We start from the raw sequence: 7,844 nt of genomic DNA, 5'->3' as shown, positions 1-7,844 counted from the left end.
CTGAATGCCGTCGATGAAGTACTTCAGGGACAAGATTCCCCTTGTTGGCACTCCGAAAAGACGAGGTGAGACAACGTTTCAACATCCGTGGCGAGCGCATACAGTCTTTTCGTGGGCTTTTGTTGACGAGATTTTAATTGAAGCCTGGTGTAGTAAACTTTTCTCCCCAAAGCAAAGCTCCGATGGACCGGATAGAACTTCGAACTAGCCTTTGGTTTCCTGGAAGAGTCTGAAGGATACCCGCTGCGTCTGCACTCAGAGAAGCGACAAGATGACAGCCCTTAGCTTAGGAATTCTCAGCTATTCGCTTAAGTTACTATAGAAAATTGTGTCTTATATACTTGCCAAGAAATCTTCCCATCACATGTGGGTAACTTCATGCTGCCAACAACTGCCTTTATTGTTCATCAATCACTCTGACCCCAAAACCTGTTGCGTATGGGTTCGTAATATATTAAATGCGCAAGTCCAGTAATAGGTTAATAAAATGAATTCTTAACAAAAGAAATATAACAGAACGCTGGAATTTTCCTCAGATATATTCGTACTCTTGTTCACAATATCACACAGTATAATCAGTAGTTTACGTCAAACTAAAAAGTTTATAAAAACTATAAACGTTAAAACACAACGCAATCCAAAGCGTTTCTAAAGAGAAAGCTAATCTGATCTCACGCTGAACTAGCAAAAATGAAAACAGCGGCTAAATAAACAACTGAGAGCAAATGCCCTTTCATCGCCTTATATAGTTTTCAACCGGCCGCGCGAGATATTTCTAGAAACTTCTGCTTCTCGAATTTAGTGTAAAGCAATAAGAGGATGGAATTACGGTTACAGCTAACATAAGAGTCAGTTACGTTCAGTCAGTTTCAATAAAAATTACCGAGATAACCATTTACTCAATGTTAAATGCAGGTGCCTGTGTATTCTTATTTTTTCCGGCCCAGTTTTCTTTAAAAATTTTTCTGGCTTTGATTGCACGGGGAAATACGGCAATTTTAATTATAACTCTCTTAAAATTACATATCTAAATACAAAATTCGTAACAATATTTTTATCTCCAGCGTGCGAGACTGTCTATCGGAAATTCTAAAGATATGCTGTTTTTAAATATTTTTAGTCCAAAGGGCGTTAACCCAAATGATCTCGAAACATATATGTATGTGTAAATGAAAGAAACGTCTATTTGTGCATAGTATAAAATGTGAAAGCGTTCATATTTTTTATATTATGTAATGTTTTCCTGAAGCATGGGGAATAAACTTTGGCAGCTGTTCTATCCGTCCGTTAAGTTGTAATATTCGAAATTGCGCTGCAGTAAAATTCTTATTTGATTCAAGTATTTCAATGGCGTTATGAAAAGCCTGAAGAGTCTAAAATTGCTACGAGTTTCATTAAATTTTCGGTATATATATTTTGGTTTCTTAAATCATCCAAAAGATAATCAGTTTCTCATATTTACATACGTAAAAAGAACACCTTTTTATAAGCCTTATTTTTACTGAAATTAGATTTAAATAAACCAACTTTTTAACCCTAAATATATTTTATAAATGACAAATAACTTCTTTATACAGCAACCATCCACATTCTTTAAACACATTGCAAACATATATTTAAGCAAAAATAACGAAATGTTTGCTAATTAAATTCGATTCAATTATTTAGACTGGAAATTCCGACAAAAGTAATTGCAGATACGTTCCCCTAAATCTTCAATTTATTTTCACTGAAGAGCTCAACAGCATCAATTTGAGACAACAATGACAAGAGTCCATCGCCGAATCTCATGAGCCCATTGCCGGCCATTGTTTAATGCGACGGCATACGTTTTGAAACCAAACCGGAAAGTTTTAAATTCTGATTAAGAATCCCTCCAAACTCATTTTCTATGCCCCAAAAGCCTCGGAATTAAACGCAGCTTTAGCGAAACAACTAGCAAATGAAGTTGAAATCCATTCTCCGTTGAGAGCTAAAGTATCAGCTTCAGATGGACTTAATATGCTTCGTTCGTACTGGGTAACTCGATTTACTCTTCGTTTACCATTGCCAAACTTAACGGAAAGAATTGTGAAGCACTGATGCCAACGCGATTTTGAAACTTTTACTTTATTCTTTTTCATGTCGTTCTTCGATTTCATGATTACATGGAATACGAGTAAGCTTTTGTTTGTTTATTGTGTTCTCAGTTGCCTCGAGCTAACTTGAATTTAAAATATTTTTATCTGTTTTGGAAGACTCGAGCGTGATTAGGGAAAAAATGCTGCGTGATTGTGAGTTTGATATTTGATCTGAATTTAGAATTCCCTCCCCCACGCTGACTGCCGAATCAAATAAAGCATTATCTATTCGCCTTGTATAACATACCTTCTATTTTAAATGAAGAATTCTAACAACAGATTATTTCACTGAAATGATTAGGGAAAATCCAGTGCATAGCTTTGATGTACATCATAAGTATTATCTTTACTCTTCCCTTTTTTTTTAATCCCTTATAATGTGTTTTTAAGGAAAGTTATTTTGCAATAAGTTGAGTATTCATTCGTGTTATAATACATGAGTGTAACTAACTGAAAGAACAGCAGCTGCTTTTCATACTTATTATGTTGTTCTTGATGTTATTTCGACTTATCTCAATTGTCTGACAGTAGCATCAGAACAAGACAACGAAATTCATCGTGGCAAGGAGTGTAAGGATAAGAGCCTTGACCACCATACAGATGACAGTACGACTTTGCGCGGTTCCCCCCCATCTTGATGGTAAACTCTCAGGGGGGGATGCTCCGAGGGTCTCCTCCTTCCCATACCCTCGACCTCTAGAGAGAAACCTCGCCGCATATTTAGAATGATCCATATCGCACAGACACTATACATTTACAAACACCCATGCCTTCTCCGAAATTCGAAACTGGGTCCTTCGGAACGGCAGTCACTGTCACTAAATTCTATCCCGGTTGGGCGCCATGCATGTCATTTAGCAGTTTATTACCTGTTCTAAAAACGTTTAATCCTATTCCATTTTTTTACACGTCATCATATCATTATATACATAACTGTAAGGTAACAGGGAAAAGTTTCCGAAAATTATTAAAGAAGTTTGCAGACCACAAGAATTTAAATCTTTCATGACTTAAATTTTAGAATTGTCCAAAAAACAGCTTTAAAAAGTTCCAATATAAATATGTTCTTACAAAAATGTATGTGGTTATTTTTCATTTGAAATGCAATTTTTGAAGCGTGTTGAACACAGATGATTCAAATCAGAGGACATATTATTCAAACAAGAATAATATTAGAATTACTTGAAGCCTTTTGTCGAAATTGCAGAAACTCCAAATTACATTTGGTCTTAAAATATGTTTACTTTAAAGAAGAGAAACGGAAATGTTCAACTGCAAATTCTAATGATGTATCTGATATGCTTGGATGCACCACATTTTGCTTGCAAAAGAGATCGTTATCTTCAAAAATATTGCATTTCAAATTATTCTAGCCGATAAATTTGCAAGTAATTTAACGCAATAAGCCCAAATATGTAATGAAAACAGATAAATTTGTTATTAGGACAGTAATCGCATCAAGTAAAGTTCTGAAATAAGGAATGATTAATTACATGTCTCACAAAGCTACGGATGATAAAAATATATAATTTAAGCTAAGAAGAATATTAAACTGCTAAAGTTTTAGACATAAATATATACAATAAAAGTAATAGAGGAAAACAATACAACAATATATGATAGCCATTCTTCAAAAGAACTAGTAGAGATAATTGTATCGATGGGCTATGCGAAGTAATTTAAGAAATACTGAATAATTCCAATAAACCTAACTTTCACTGGTTTCCAAAAATTAAAGAAAACCGCAACAAAAATAAGCCAATCTGTATAAAATTAGAATGTTTTGTTAAATAATAATTGATGCGTAAAACTGCGGTATGGAGATTAGTGGCGCTGCAGTCGAAATACATCATCAACGAGAAGCACAAAATTGCATTCAGAGCAAGTCTGAATTTTTTTTTTTTTTGATTTATTTCAAAAGGAATGGTATCACCAGTACTGATGTCAGTGTTTGCAGTCAAAACGGCAGCTGTGACAGTTACAAGTGTCACCATCTCTCATCATCTACGGCCACCTCCAAGCAACCTAAATAACACGGCGGTATGAAAGTATCATGGTTTCACCAAAATCTGCAAGATCCTGGATTTAATATTATCCCTAGGACAAGAAATTTACCAGACATTTCCTTATGCGGAACTGGTATGTCTCATCTGGTATCATCTCATCTGTGCGAAATATGTGTATGTGACTAGGCACAAACACAACTGATGAACACTGAGTAACTTGCAGTTTAATTCAGAAACTGTCTTGAACTATGAACAAGCTTTGGTCTTCCGTATGCAGTTGCTTATGTATCTCATGAAGAGTGTTTTACATGTTTTTTTTTTTTTGATAATTTATTATATGCTTTACATGTGTTTTATTTATATTGATATTTATAGTTATTTATATTTTACATTTCATATTCTCTATTTTATATTCTGGCACTGAAACATATTTTTTGCATCCTCTGTCTCTAAACAAATAGCTTTTGTATCGCCATCTAATCCTTGTATGACCATGTAGCTTAGCAAAATTCTTAACTTCTTCACTAAACACTGGACCGTGGAAGACGTGAGACATACACCTGCTTACCTCTCGTAGATGTCAGGTTGCCTTCATCCTCCATCACCTGTCACATTCTTCTTTTTAATCAATGGATATTTAACTATGTTGATTAATTAACACCCCATATTCGGCTACCAACATCCCCCAGGTAATCACTGATTCCCTACAAAATTTCAACACACCGAAGGATCGACACTAACTCCGTTGATATAGTGATGTGTGGCAACTTCATTAGCATAGTAATGTAATAGCAAAAAGCATTATTAGCTAGGTAAATGTATAAGCTATTTCTCCAGCTTCCCTAGCTTGCCTTCTTGGTGTAGTTGTCAGCCCACTGAACCGGTATTTCAGAGCCCCGTGGTTCGATTCCTGGCGCAGGCGGTTGCATATTTTTCATCTTTCCTGCTTCCAATTAACTTAATGACTCTACAAGTGGCGCCCGAACTAAAAGGGTTGTGGATGATGATTCTCCGCACCCAGGATTTGGCGAATAGGTCCTCTAAAACCCTAGTCGCCCTTTAAAAAGGGGAGTATATAAGGTATTTTTCCCGCTTCCCTAGCGTACATTTGTGGTGTAGTGGTCAGCACACTGAACCGGTATTTCGGAGTTCCGTTGTTCAATTCCCGGCGTAGGCGGTTGCATATTTTTCATCTTTCCTGCTTCCAATTAACGTAATGACTCTAGAAGTGGCCCTCGAACTAAAAGGGTTGTGGATGATGATTCTCCGCACGCAGGATTTGGCGACTAAATCCCCTAAAACCCTAGTCGCCCTTTAAAAAGGGGAATATATAAGGTATTTCTCCCGCTTCCCTAGCGTGCATTTGTGGTGTAGTAGTCAGCACACTGAACAGGTATTTCGTAGGTCCGTTGTTCAATTCCCGGTGAAGGCGGTTGCATATTTTTCATCTTTCCTGCTTCCAATTAACTTAATGACTTTACAAGTGGCGCCCGAACTAAAAGGGTTGTGGATGATGATTCTCCGCACCCAGGATTTGGCGACTAGGTCCCCTAAAACCATAGTCGACCTTTTAAAAGGGGAGTATATAAGGTATTTCTCCCGCTTCCCTAGCGTGCATTTGTGGTGTAGCGGTCAGCACACTGAACCGGTATTTCGGAGTTCCGTTGTTCAATTCCCGGCGTAGGCGGTTGCATATTTTTCATCTTTCCTGCTTCCAATTAACCTAATGACTCTGCAAATGGAGTAGAAAATATTAAAAATGTAAACGTTTTTATTATTTATTTTAAAAATGTAACAGCCTGGAAGAATTTATTTAAAAAATTGCAACAATTTTAAGAAATTAAAAAAAGTGGAGCAATTTGTATATTCAGTTATTAATACAAATCTAAAACTGATTATATTTAAAGTGATTTTTTTTTTTTTTTTTTTTTTTTTTTTTTTTTGCTTGATTACTGTTATTTTGAATGCGTATACCATTGATACTGAAGTAACTATCAACATAAGGATTTAAGTAAATTTATTAAATATTTTAATTCAAAAAGTGATAAAGTACAAATAATTGTCTGCATATTATTTGAATCAAAAAATTAATGCTAAAAGAACTGAATGTTGACTTAATATATCCGTAAGTAAAATTATATTAACTAGTTAAAATAATTATTCAAACCAAAAATAATTTTTAGATTAAATAAAGCTACAATTAATTTCACTGGTAAAAATATTCAAGTAAATTAAAGAGTCAGCATTTTACATTTATGTGGACTTTTTTTGTACGCCATTTTTTCTGAAGGGGTACTGCAATTGAATTTTTGTGTTACGACAATTCTGAAATAAACTAATACATGTACAAATTGCTGAGGCCAAACAGAAAATGAACTAAATACTTTTTACTCTATCATTTAAATTAAAAAAGTTTAGCTCATATTTTAATTGGTTAGATATATTTTATTAAATATAAAAGATATATATTATTAAAAACTAAAACTTGCATTAAATAGATGTAAAAAAATCCCAATAGCATCTCTCAGCCTCGTCAGAAAAAAAGAATTTTATGTCTCTTAATTGCTATTACATTAAATAAATAGTAGTAATTAATAAATTCTAGTGCACTTTAATTTTCACGTCAAAAATTATATTTAAACTTTTCAGATGATCAAATGCTTTAATTTTTATATTTACAAATGCTAGAACAACAAATTATGTTCTAATATTGATGCTGAGAGGGATTGTTTAAGACTTTTCACATGTGTAGATTATTTACATGTGCTTCGCTTCAACATTTGCATTCTTGTCAAATACTTTTTAAAGGTTAACGAACAAAAAAAAAAATTGTATTATTACTTTACAAAACACATTATTCCAAGTATCATTTGGAATAAAATTTTGTGAACGTTATAAAGTTTCCCAATTTTTTCGGTTTTTAATGACTCTAAAACTCGGTGGCAATATCAGTGTAATACTCATACATATACACATACATATACACGTACATATAAATAGTTCTCTGATTTTTCAAAAATCATTTAATGATATGATGTTTAATCATATCAAAAATTATTTAATGATGTCTCGATATTTTAATATGAAAACATTACTTATTCAGGGTCACAATACTGTATATAATTTATATTCCGTCAGTACTTGCATCTTCAGCTAGATAAATTACAGTATGTGATCCGCGAGTATAGAAATTTATTCAGCTATGCTGAACGCCACCCACAAAAAGGCTCTTTGGCTATATCATAGGAGCATTATATCGATATAGAAAAAGCAACTCAAAAGTATTTTCTAAAGAATGCATACCATATTTTATTTATGTATACAGAAATGCACGTTATGTTGTGAACAAAGTTTTTAACCTAGGAATACTTGGGAATTTCATACAGTTCTTTTCAGCTACGATTAATAAAGCAGTAACATTAAAAAAAATATGCTTTAGACATAGGGCGATCCACTTCAAAATAATTATCAAAAAATTACTGCGAATGGTTTTTAAGAGTCATTTTGTATGTTACATATCTTTAATACATAAATTTTAAAGTGCATATATAAAACACAGTTATGACGAATAAATAAAAAATATGCATACCTTGTAATTATCGAATATACTATAGACCTTCTTTCCACCGACAGCGAGGTAGCCGATCCACTGAGGCAGTTAGCATATCGGCCAGATAGTCCCGCTGACGGACTTAACTTGGTACACGTAACACACTTT

This window comes from Stegodyphus dumicola, chromosome 2 (genome assembly GCF_044657685.1).
Source record: "Stegodyphus dumicola isolate Sdum_Otavi_A_Nest chromosome 2, ASM4465768v1".
In the NCBI taxonomy this organism is placed as follows: domain Eukaryota; kingdom Metazoa; phylum Arthropoda; class Arachnida; order Araneae; family Eresidae; genus Stegodyphus; species Stegodyphus dumicola.
Note: the sequence above shows the minus strand (reverse complement) of the source record.